Source organism: Mustelus asterias, unplaced genomic scaffold (assembly GCF_964213995.1).
Source record: "Mustelus asterias unplaced genomic scaffold, sMusAst1.hap1.1 HAP1_SCAFFOLD_281, whole genome shotgun sequence".
In the NCBI taxonomy this organism is placed as follows: Eukaryota; Metazoa; Chordata; class Chondrichthyes; order Carcharhiniformes; family Triakidae; genus Mustelus; species Mustelus asterias.
The window spans coordinates 490,471-503,905 of record NW_027590246.1 but is presented as its reverse complement, the minus strand read 5'-3'; positions in this window follow the sequence as shown (position 1 = coordinate 503,905).

The following is a 13,435-nucleotide window of genomic DNA, read 5'->3' as shown; positions in this document are numbered from 1 at the left end:
GTGACCCAAGGTTGGAATCTAATCTGGATCCCTGACACTGTGAGGCAGCAGTACAGGTTAAGTGGATTGGCTATGCTAAATTGCTCCTTAGTGTCCAAAGATGTGTAGATTAGGGGTATTAGTGGGGTAAATACTTGAGGTTATAGGGCTAGGATCTGGATGGGATGTTCTATCGGAGAGTGAGTACAGACTTGATGGGCTGAATAGCCTCCTTCTGTACTGTAGAGAGTCTATGATTCTATGATTCTTGTGTGAGAATCAAGAACTCGGGGTCACTGTTTAAATAAAGGGGTTGCTCATTTATAACAGGAGGATTTTTCTTTCTCTGAAGGTGGAAAGACTCTAGTATTTCCTGAAAAGGTGGTGGCAGCACAGTCTCGGAGTATGTATCTAACACTGAGATGGATAGATTCTTGCTAAGCAGGTTATCAGGGGTAGGTGGGATGTGGTTTGAGGATTCACTCAGATCAGCCAGAATTTATTCAATAGAGGAACAGACTTGAGGGGCCGAATGGCCTTCTGCTGCTCTGTCTGTACGAGAATGCAGGGAGGCAGGAACCTGGAGATGCCCAATCTCTGAAAGTAGCAGCGAGCATGAAGAGAATGGTTCATAAAACAAATGGGATATCGATGGAGAACTGGTGTTTGGAGTCGTCATTGGTGAAACCGGAAAACTCTGGAATGACTGGGAAATAATTAGGGAATAACTGGGTTTGGGAGGGATCAGTAAGGTTTGCTGAATCGCAGGCTGACCGTAAGGAAATAATTATACGTCAGGAAACATTATCAGCCTTTTTCTCATTAATAAATTCTCCAGTGCTCCTCAACACCTACATTGTCCCTCTGTGACCCCTCGACCAGTCCACTTCATCGAGACACAGTGCAGAAAAGGCCCTTTGGCCCATCGGGTCTGCTCCGACAAGGGATGGCATAGTGGTTAACACTGCTGCCTCACAGCGCCAGGGACCCGGGTTCGATTCCAGCCTCAGGTCACTGTCTGTGTGGAGTTTGCACATTCTCCCCGTGTCTGTGTGGGTTTCCTCCGGGTGCCCCAGTTTCCTACCAAAGTCCAAAGATGTGCAGATTATGTTGGATGGCAATGCTAAATTGCCCCTTAGTGTCAGGGGCACGAGCAGGGTAAATATGTGGGGTTACGGGGATGAGCCTGGGTAGGATTGTTGTGGGTGCAGACTCGATGGGCAGAATGGTTTCTTTCTGCACTATGATTCTATGATAATAACTACCACAAAAATCTCGCTAATCCCATTTTCCAGCACTTGTCCTGTGCCCTTGAATGTTCTGAAAGAAATTACTGCGGATGCTGGAATCTGAAATAAAAACACAAAATGCTGAAAAATCTCAGCAGGTCGGGCAGTGTCTGCAGAGAGAGAATATTTTGGTATTATTCCTGTTTCTATCCCTGAATATTCTGATATTCCAACTGCTCATCTGATTTTTTGTCAAGGTTCTAAGGTTTCCAGTTCCCACTCCTTCCCAGGCAGCGCATTCCAGATTCCCACCACCCTCTGAGTGAAAACAAAATCTCAAATCCCCTCTGAATCTCCTGCCCCTCACCCTGTGCCCCCTCGTGACTGACCCCTCAATCAATCCTATTCACCCAATCCAAACCCCAGTTGGACAATTACTGATCACTCCTGGTAGATACACAACCCCACCCCAAGCACTCCTATCCACCCACGCATTATTGATAAGACATTTTGGAATCTGTTGTGGTAAACTTTTGACAGTTGCTTCTCTCAGTCCCAATATTTCTTGCATTCCTCTGATCTGATCTGTGGTTGACCCCATTCCCATTGAGGTGCCGAGATTCATTATTCTCTCCATTTCTCTCTTTGTTCTCACTCGGACTAATTTGCTCAACATTTAGACTATAACGAGATCCTCCTGCGGATTGGAACCAATTGACCAGAGAATTTATCTACTCGTAAGGTGTAATTTAAACTCAGCCTCCCAGTCAGAGACCTTGGAGGATCAGATTGAAGATCTGATAGAATTGGAGATGAGAATGACTGAGATTAACAAGCCATATCCTCTGGGTTCTCATATTGGTGGCTTCAGTTAGGCCTCCTCTCCCTCTGGAACCCAAGCTTCCCAATTCTGAACTGAAGGTAGTTTAGAAGATTTGGGGCTCTGGATTAAATCTTGTGTCTTTGTTTTCACAGTCGCTGTGTCCAAGCCACACATTGAAATTGTTCCAGAGATTCCTCAGGCAGAACGGAATGTGACACTGAAATGTTCTGTCCTGGAGGGGAACCTGGTCCAATACAGCTGGTACAGATGTGAACAACCTCTGTCGACTGGAGCAGACTATTATCTGTCGCACAACAACAGCTGGTTGACTCTGTTAAAGACACAGGGAACTGATGCCGGCACTTACAGGTGCAAGGTGACAAATCGTATCAGCAGCAAACATACAGACTTTGTTTTACAATTCTGCCGTAAGTGTCTCTCCCAACTTTATCATCAAATATCAAATTTATCAAATCTGTTCAGTCCAGGTTTAAATTCACCCTCACACTCTCCCAATATTCTCAAAATGCTTCAGGTTATTTGCTGCCATTGCAAACATTTCTCTTCAGATCTTTTCAAACACAAAATCCCAGCTGCTTATAAATTACCACTTTTCAAACTGTGGGTATCCCGTTATACCTTGTGCCATCGATCTTTCCATTTCAATGTAATAAAGTCACTTCACCAGATGCTCAACACCTCCCTGACAACATAACTCTTTGACCCTTGACACCTCCCTGACAGCAACATTGTTTGACCCTTGACACCTCCCTGACAGTGTAACCCTTTGATCCTTGACACCACACTGACAGTGTTACCCTATGACCCTTGACACCACACTAACAGTGTTACCTTATGACCCTTGACACCACACTGACAGTGTTACCCTATGACCCTTGACACCACACTGACAGTGTAACCTGTGACCCTTGACAACACACTGACCCCCCTGTGACTGCTTAACCGATTAATGGGCATTGAACAAATATGAATAGATGAACTTTTCCATCACGTTATCAATGACTTGGATAAGATCAGAGAGAGTCAAATGTCAACGTTAGAACATAGAACATAGAAGATAGAACATTACAACACAGTACAGGCCCTTCGGCCCTCGATGTTGCGCCGACCAGTGGTACCAATCTAAAGCCCCTCTAATCTACACTATTCCAATATCATCCATATGTTTATCCAATAACCACTTGAACGCTCTCAACGTTGACGAGTCCACCACTGCTGCAGGCAGGGCATTCCACGCCCTTACTACTCTCTGAGTAAAGAACCTACCTCTAACATCTGTCCTATATCTCTCACCCCTCAATTTAAAGCGATGTCCCCTCATGCTAGCCAACACCATCCGAGGAAAAAGGCTCTCACTATCCACCCTACCTAATCCTCTGATCATCTTGTATGCCTCTATTAAGTCACCTCTTAACCTTCTTCTCTCTAACGAAAACAACCTCAAGCCCCTCAGCCTTTCCTCATACGATTTTCCCACCATACCAGGTAACATCCTGGTAAATCTCCTCTGCACCCTTTCCAACACTTCCACATCTTTCCTATAATACGGCGACCAGAACTGTACGCAATACTCCAAATGCGGCCGCACCAGAGTTTTGTACAGTTGCAGCATGACCTCCTGGCTCCGAAACTCAATCCCTCTACCAATAAAAGCTAACACACCGTACGCCTTCTTAACAACCCTATCAACCTGGCTGCCAACTTTCAGGGATCTATGCACATGGACACCCAGATCCCTCTGTTCATCCACACTACCAAGTATCTTACCATTAGCCCAGTACTCTGTATTTCTGTTACTCCTTCCAAAGTGAATCACCTCACATTTTTCCGCATTAAACTCCATTTGCCACCTCTCAGCCCAGCTCTGCAGCTTATCTATGTCCCTCTGTAACCTGCCACTTCCCTCCGCACTGTCTACAACTCACCGACTTTAGTGTCATCCGCAAATTTACTAATCCATCCTTCCACGCCCTCATCCAAGTCATAAATAAAAATGACAAACAACAGTGGCCCCAAAACAGATCCTTGCGGTACACCACTAGTAACTGAACTCCAGGATGAATATTTCCCATCAACCACCACCCTTTGTTTTCTTACAGCTAGCCAATTCCTGATCCAAACCACTAAATCACCCTCAATCCCATGTGTCCGTATTGAAGTCGGAAAATATACCTCTTGAGGCTGGTATGAATCAAAACACAGTCAGGCTTTATTCTCACAAGCTTGAGGGAGAACTTGACCCCTTGAAAGCCGAAGCCAAAGTTCTCTCTGAACACAAGAAGCATGGACCTTTATACATCAGGGTTCCCAATACAAGCCATAAAGCAAAGTCCAGTTAACAGTCCTTGATCGTAAATTATAGTTCCTTTAACAGCTTCTGATAGTCTCTGGATCATGGTTAGAGACCATCTGGTATCGTTGGGTCATAAAGCACAATTCTCCTGGTAGTCGAAGCCAAGGTGTCACCTCTGGTCCCCTGCTCTTCCCGCAGCTTTTCCTTTGAGGTGACTGAGTACGAGTGCAGCTGTCCCAGTGGGAGTCCTCCTTCAAACGGCCATTCTCGCACTCTACCATTTGCTTCCTTTGTTTAAATCATACACAAGCCTACGAGAAAGAATGACTTACCCCCTAACATCTATATTTAACTGTCTGTTTTATCAGAATGATATAAACAAGCGAGGGAACCATGAACAAATGGCTTATACTACTACCAGGAGCAATATAAACAAAGGGGAGGCTAGCCACAAGGAAGGGCTATGTTTATGATACATTCCAGGTACAAAGTTCAACCTTTTAGACACAAAATACATTGAGTACAAAAAAAACATTAACCCTTTCCCTTCTTCAGTATTTTCTGCAAAAGCTTACCATGGGGAACCTTATCAAACGCTTTGCTGAAATCCATATACACCACATCAACCGCTTTACCCTCATCCACCTCTTTGGTCACCTTCTCAAAGAACTCAATAAGGTTTGTGAGGCACGACCTACCCTTCACAAAACCGTGCTGACTATCCCTAATCAAATTATTCCTTTCTAGGTGATTATAAATCCTATCTCTTATAATCCTTTCCAATACTTTGCCCACAACAGAAGTAAGGCTCACCGGTCTATAATTACCAGGGTTGTCCCTACTCCCCTTCTTGAACAAGGGGACAACATTTGCTATCCTCCAGTCTTCTGGCACTGTTCCTGTAGACAATGACGACACAAAGATCAAAGCCAAAGGCTCTGCAATCTCCTCTCTAGCCTCCCAGAGAATCCTAGGATAAATCCCATCCGGCCCAGGGGACTTATCTATTTTTACCCTTTCCAGAATTGCTAACACCTCCTCCTTATGAACATCAATACCATCCAGTCCAACAGCCTGCATCTCGGTACTCCCCTCGACACTGTCCCTCTCCAGTGTGAATACCGACGAAAAATATTCATTTAGTGCCTCTCCTATCTCTTCAGACTCCACGCACAACTTCCCACTCCTGTCCCTGACTGGCCCTAATCTTACCCTAGTCATTCTTTTACTCCTGACATACCGATAGAAAGCTTTAGGGTTTTCCTTGATCCTACCTGCCAAAGACTTCTCATGTCCCTTCCTGGCTCTTCTTAACTCTCTCTTTAGGTCCATCCTGGCTAACTTGTAACTCTCAAGCGCCCTAACTGAGCCTTCACGTCTCATCTTAACATAAGTCTCCTTCTTCCTCTTCACAAGAGATTCAACCTCCTTAGTAAGCCACGGTTCCCTCACACGTCTGCTTCCTCCCTGCCTGACAGGTACATATTTATCAAGGACGCGTAGTAGCTGTTCCTTGAACAAGTTCCACATTACAATTGTGCCCATCCCCTGCAGTTTCCTTCCCCAACCTATGCCAGCTAAATCTCGCCTAATCGCATCATAATTTCCTTTCCCCCAGCTATAACTCTTGCCCTTTGGTATATACCTATCCTTTTCCATTGCTAAGGTAAACGTAATCGAATTGTGGTCACTGTCACCAAAGTGCTCACCTACCTCCAAATCTAACACCTGGCCTGGTTCATTACCCAGTACCAAATCCAATGTGGCCTCGCCTCTTGTTGGTCTATCTACATACTGCATCAGGAAGCCTTCCTGCACACACTGGACAAAAACTGACCCCTCTAAAGTACTCGAACTGTAGCTTTTCCAGTCAATATTTGTAAAGTTAAAGTCCCCCAGTACAACTACCCTGTTACTTTCGCTCCTATCCAGAATCATCTTTGCAATATTTTCCTCTACATCTCTGGAACTTTTCGGAGGTCTATAAAAAACTCCCAACAGGGTGACCTCTCCTTTCCTGTTTCTAACCTCAGCCCAAACTACCTCAGTAGACGAGTCCTCATCAAATGTCCTTCCTGCCACCGTAATACTGGCCTTGACTAACAATGCCACACCTCCCCCTCTTTTACCACCTTCCCTGCACTTACTGAAACATCTAAACCCCGGAACCTGCAACAACCATTCCTGTCCCTGCTCTATCCATGTCTCCGAGATGGCCACAACATCAAAATCCCAGGTACCAACCCATGCTGCAAGCTCACCCACCTTATTCCCGATGCTCCTGGCGTTGAAGTATACACACTTCAAACCGCCTTCCTGCCTGCCAGTACACTCCTGCGACCCTGAAACCTCATCCATGACCTCACTACTCTCAACCTCCTGTACACCGGAGCTACAATTCAGGTACTCACCCCCCCTGCTGAATTAGTTTAAACCCTCCCGAAGAGCATTAGCAAATTTCCCCCCCAAGATATTGGCACTCCTCTGGTTCAAGTGCAGACCATCATGTTTGTAGAGGTCCCACCTACCCCAGAAAGAGCCCCAATTGTCCAGGTATCTGAATCCCTCCCTCCTGCACCATCCCTGTAACCACGTGTTCAACTGCACCCTCTCCCTATTCCTCTCCTCACTATCACGTGGCACGGGTAACAAACCAGAGATAACAACTTTGTTTGTTCTAGCCCTAAGCTTCCACCCTAACTCCCTGAATTTCTGCCTTACATCCTCATCCCTTTTCCTACCTATGTTTTGAGTGCCTATGTGAACCACAACTTGGGGCTGGTCCCCCTCCCCCTTAAGGATTTCGAAAACACGATCCAAGACATCGCGGACTCTGGTTCTCGGGAGGCAACTCACCAACCGCGAGTCTCTCTCGTTCCCGCAGAATCTCCTATCCGTCCCTTTAACTATGGAGTCCCCAATGACTAATCCTCTACTCCTCTCCCCCCTGCCCTTCTGAGCCACAAGGACAGACTCTGATCCAGTGACCTGTCCACCATGGCTTACCCCTGCAAAGTCCCTCCCCCCCCCCCAACAGCATCCAAAAGTGTACTATCCCCAATTTCTACTACATTTCTTGTTTCTCCCCCCACTTGGACGGCTCCCTGTACCCTGGTGCTGTGGTCAGTTTGCTCATCCTCCCTTTCCCTCCCCTTCTGAGCTGCCGGGCCGGACTCTGCGCCGGAGGCACGGCCACTGTTGCTTCCCCCAGGTAGGCTGCTCCCCCCAACAGTACTTAAACAGGAGTACTTATTTTTAAGGGGCACAGCCACCGGGGTACTCTCTAGTACCTGACCTTTCCCCTTCCCCTTCCTAACCGTGACCCACTTGTCTGTCTCCCGTGGCCCCGGTGTGACCACCTGCCTGTAACTCCGATCTATCACCTCCTCATTCTCCCTGACCAGACGAAGGTCATTGAGCTGCAGTTCCAGTTCCCCAACGCGGTCCCTTAAGAGCTGCAGCTCGACGCACCTGGCACAGATATGGACGTCCGGGAGGCTGGCTGACTCCAGGATCTCCCACATCAGACACTGAGAACAACAAACTGGCCTCACAATCATAATTCCCCCTTTCTTCCAATGACACAGAAAAAAAATCTGTCTGAACCTACCCCACCTCTGCCTGTTTACGCCGAAGCCCGATGAGCCAAAGCCCGTCAGCTCTCACTCTACTTCCCACTCACTCCACTGCCCGCTCCCGACGCTGCCCGCTCCCGACGCTGCCCGCTCCCGACGCTGCCCGCTCCCGACGCTGCCCGCTCCCGACGCTGCTCTCTCAAAGGTGCGGCCTGCTTTTAAACCCTCCAAAAAACCTTACCAGGCTTCTCCTGGGCCTACTTCCTGTTTTGCAAAAAAAAACCTCCAATTTTTAACACAAATTTAACTGGACAACGTTCACGGACAGCACCGAGGATATAGAATAGGTGGGAGCAGGAATCTGCAATGAGGCACCGAGAGATGAAGAGTGTCAGATAGAGATTAATGTGGAGAAATGTGAACTCAGCTGCTACATTCTTCTGTTATAATTGGTCTTTTTGGAAAGCAGCCAGGAACTCGTGTTCATTACGTAAATGAAGGCCCGAATATCCAGGCAGAGGGGCATCATATAGAACATTACTCCAGTAATGTATAAAAAGACACTTACTCACTGAGAGTAGAGTTAGGAGTTAGAGAAATGTCCACAGAATAAAGATAGATAGAATTGAGAATGCCCTGATCTAACTGAATGGAAGCAGAGCTTTGAGGGGTAGAATGGCCTCCTCCTGTTCCTGTAATCAGGCCATGATGGTGAGTGCTTGAAGCGTAAGGGAAGAGTTTATCCCTGAATGAATTCTCTTTTGTTGAGATTAGATTTCTCTGCCAATTGGACAGGGTTCAAAATGTAAAGGGATTGGTGGATCGAAAACAGCTTTTAGAACAAAGAGAACCCTTTGGCCCACCAAACCTGTGCTGATCATGATGCCCTAACTAAACTAAAAAAAACCTTCTGCCCTTACTCGGTCCATATCCCCTCGATTCCCTCCCTATTCATGCACCCATCCAGATGCCTCTTAAATGTTGCTAATGTTCCTGCTTCCACCACCTCCTCTGGCAGCGCGTTCCAGGCACCCACCGCTCTCTGTGTGAAAAACCTGCCCCGCACATCTCCCTTAAACTTTCCCCTTCTCACCTTGAACCTGTGCCCCCCCCCCGTGTAACTGACACTTCCACCCTGGGAAAGAGCCTCTGACTATCCACCCTGTCTGTGCCTCTCATCATTCTCTAGACCTCTATCAGGTCTCCCCTCAGCCTCCATCTTTCCAGTGAAAACAATCCTAGTTTATTCAACCTCTCCTCAGAGCCGACACCCTCGAGACCAGACAACATCCTGGTGAACCTTCTTTGCACCCTCTCCAAAGCTTCCACATCCTTCTGGCAGTGTGGTGACCAGAACTGCACGCAATACTCTAAATGTGGTCGAACCAGGGTTTTATATAGCTGCAAGATGATTTCCCAACTCCTGTACTCAATGCCCCGGCTGATGAAGGCAAGCCTGCCATATGCCTTCTTAATCACCTTGGCCACCTGTGTTACCACTTTTAGGGAACTGTGGGTCTGCACGCCCAGATCCCTCTGTATGTTAATGTTCCTCAGGGTTCTGACATTTACAGTATAATTCACACCTAAATTGAATCCTCCAAAATACATCACCTCACATTTGTCCGGATTAAGCTCCATCTGCCATTTCTGTGCCCAAGTCTCCAGTCTATCTCTATCCTGTTGAATCCCTCTGACAATCCCCGGCACTATCAGCAACTCCACCAATCTTCGTGTCATCCGCAAATTTACTAATCAGACCACCCACATTTTCCTCCAGATCACTTATATATACTACAAACAACAGAGGTCCCAGCACTGATCCCTGCGGAACACCGCTAGCTACAGATTTCCATTCTGAAAAACACCCTTCCACCGCTACTCTCTCTCTCCTATAACCAAGCCAGTTCTGTATCCATTTAACCAGCCCACCCCGAATCCCATGTGATTGTAGTTTTTGTACCAGTCTGCCATGTGGGCCCTTGTCAACGCCTTACTAAAGTCCAAATGAACCACATCCACAGCCAATCATCTTTGTCACGTCTTCAAAAAACTCAATCAAGTTGGTGAGACATGACCTTCCCCGTACAAAACCCTGCTGCCTGTCACTAACTAGTCCATTTTCCTCCAAATGTGCATATATCCTGTCTCTCAGTATCTTCTCCAAAAGCTCCCCCACCACTGACGTCAGGCTCACCAGTTTATAATTTCTGGACTATCCCTGCTTCTTTTCTTAAATGAGGGAGCAACATTGTCTATTCTCCAGTCCTCTGGAACATCGTCTGTGATGTGGAGATGCCGGCGTTGGACTGGGGTAAACACAGTAAGAAGTTTAACAACACCAGGTTAAAGTCCAACAGGTTTATTTGGTAGCAAAAGCCACACAAGCTTTCGGAGCTCTAAGCCCCTTCTTCAGGTGAGTGGGAATTCTGTTCACAAACAGAGTTTATAAAGACACAAACTCAATTTACATGAATAATGGTTGGAATGCGAATACTTACAACTAATCAAGTCTTTAAGAAACAAAACAATGTGAGTGGAGAGAGCATCAAGACAGGCTAAAAAGATGTGTATTGTCTCCAGACAAGACAGCCAGTGAAACTCTGCAGTTCTAGGCAACTGTGGGGGTTACAAATAGTGTGACATGAACCCAATATCCCGGTTGAGTCCGTCCTCGTGTGTGCGGAACTTGGCTATCAGTTTCTGCTCAGCGATTCTACGCTGTCGTGTGTCGCGAAGGCCGCCTTGGAGAACGCTTACCCGAATATCAGAGGCCGAATGCCCGTGACCGCTGAAGTGCTCCCCAACAGGAAGAGAACAGTCTTGCCTGGTGATTGTCGAGCGGTGTTCATTCATCCGTTGTCGCAGCGTCTGCATAGTTTCCCCAATGTACCATGCCTCGGGACATCCTTTCTTGCAGCGTATCAGGTAGACAACGTTGGCCGAGTTGCAAGAGTATGTACTGTGTACCTGATGGATGGTGTTCTCACGTGAGATGATGGCATCTGTGTCGATGATCCGGCACGTCTTGCAGAGGTTGCTGTGGCAGGGTTGTGTGGTGTCATGGTCACTGTTCTCCTGAAGGCTGGGTAGTTTGCTACGGACAATGGTCTGTTTGAGGTTGTGCGGTGTTTGAAGGCAAGAAGTGGGGGTGTGGGGATGGCCTTGGCGAGATGTTCGTCTTCATCAATGACATGTTGAAGGCTCCGGAGGAGATGCCGTAGCTTCTCCGCTCCGGGGAAGTACTGGACGACGAAGGGTACTCTGTCCACTGTGTCCCGTGTTTGTCTTCTGAGGAGGTCGGTGCGGTTTTTCGCTGTGGCGCGTTGGAACTGTTGATCAATGAGTCGAGAGCCATATCCTGTTCTTATGAGGGCATCTTTCAGCGTCTGGAGGTGTCTGTTGCGATCCTCCTCATCCGAGCAGATCCTGTGTATTCGGAGGGCTTGTCCGTAGGGGATGGCTTCTTTAACGTGTTTAGGGTGGAAGCTGGAGAAGTGGAGCATCGTGAGGTTATCCGTGGGCTTGCGGTACAGTGAGGTGCTGAGGTGACCGTCCTTAATGGAGATGCGTGTGTCCAAGAATGCAACCGATTCCGGAGAGTAGTCTATGGTGAGCCTGATGGTGGGATGGAACTTGTTGATGTCATCATAGAGTTGTTTCAGTGATTGCTCACCATGAGTCCAAAGGAAGAAAATGTCATCGATGTATCTAGTGTATAGCATCGGTTGAAGGTCCCGTGCGGTGAAGAAGTCTTGTTCGAACCTGTGCATGAAGATGTTGGCATGTTGAGGTGCGAATTTGGTCCCCATGGCTGTTCCGTGTGTCTGGATGAAGAACTGGTTGTTGAAGGTGAAGATATTGTGGTCCAGGATGAAGCGGATGAGACGTAAAATTGCATCTGGAAACTGGCAGTTGTTGGCGCTGAGCACTGAGGCCGTTGCAGCAATGCCATCGTCATGGGGGATGCTGGTGTAGAGTGCCGAGACATCCATTGTGACGAGGAGCGCTCCTGGTTCAACTGCTCCATGTGTGCTGAGTTTCTGTAGGAAGTCCGTCGTGTCGCGACAAAAGCTGGGGGTTCTTTGTACAATGGGTTTCAGGATGCCCTCGACATAGCCGGAGAGGTTCTCGCACAGGGTCCCATTGCCCGATACGATGGGACGGCCGAGTGTGTTTGCCTTGTGTATCTTCGGGAGGCAGTAGAGATCTCCAACGCGGGGAGTACGTGGGATGATTGCTCTCATCCCACGTACTCCCCGCGTTGGAGATCTCTACTGCCTCCCGAAGATACACAAGGCAAACACACCCGGCCGTCCCATCGTATCGGGCAATGGGACCCTGTGCGAGAACCTCTCCGGCTATGTCGAGGGCATCCTGAAACCCATTGTACAAAGAACCCCCAGCTTTTGTTGCGACGCGACGGACTTCCTACAGAAACTCGGCACACATGGAGCAGTTGAACCAGGAGCGCTCCTCGTCACAATGGATGTCTCAGCACTCTACACCAGCATCCCCCATGACGATGGCATTGCTGCAACGGCCTCAGTGCTCAGCGCCAACAACTGCCAGTTTCCAGATGCAATTTTACGTCTCATCCGCTTCATCCTGGACCACAATATCTTCACCTTCAACAACCAGTTCTTCATCCAGACACACGGAACAGCCATGGGGACCAAATTCGCACCTCAATATGCCAACATCTTCATGCACAGGTTCGAACAAGACTTCTTCACTGCACGGGACCTTCAACCGATGCTATACACTAGATACATCGATGACATTTTCTTCCTTTGGACTCATGGTGAACAATCACTGAAACAACTCTATGATGACATCAACAAGTTCCATCCCACCATCAGACTCACCATAGACTACTCTCCGGAATCGGTTGCATTCTTGGACACACGCATCTCCATTAAGGACGGTCACCTCAGCACCTCACTGTACCGCAAGCCCACGGATAACCTCACGATGCTCCATTTCTCCAGCTTCCACCCTAAACACGTTAAAGAAGCCATCCCCTACGGACAAGCCCTCGGTATACACAAGATCTGCTCGGATGAGGAGGATCGCAACAGACACCTCCAGACGCTGAAAGATGCCCTCATAAGAACAGGATATGGCTCTCGACTCATTGATCAACAGTTCCAACGCGCCACAGCGAAAAACCGCACCGACCTCCTCAGAAGACAAACACGGGACACGGTGGACAGAGTACCCTTCGTTGTCCAGTACTTCCCCAGAGCGGAGAATCTACGGCATCTCCTCCGGAGCCTTCAACATGTCATTGATGAAGACGAACATCTCGCCAAGGCCATCCCCACACCCCCACTTCTTGCCTTCAAACAACCGCACAACCTCAAACAGACCATTGTCCGCAGCAAACTACCCAGCCTTCAGGAGAACAGTGATCATGACACCACACAACCCTGCCACAGCAACCTCTGCATGACGTGCCGGATCATCGACACAGATGCCAACATCTCACGTGAGAACACCATCCACCAAGTAC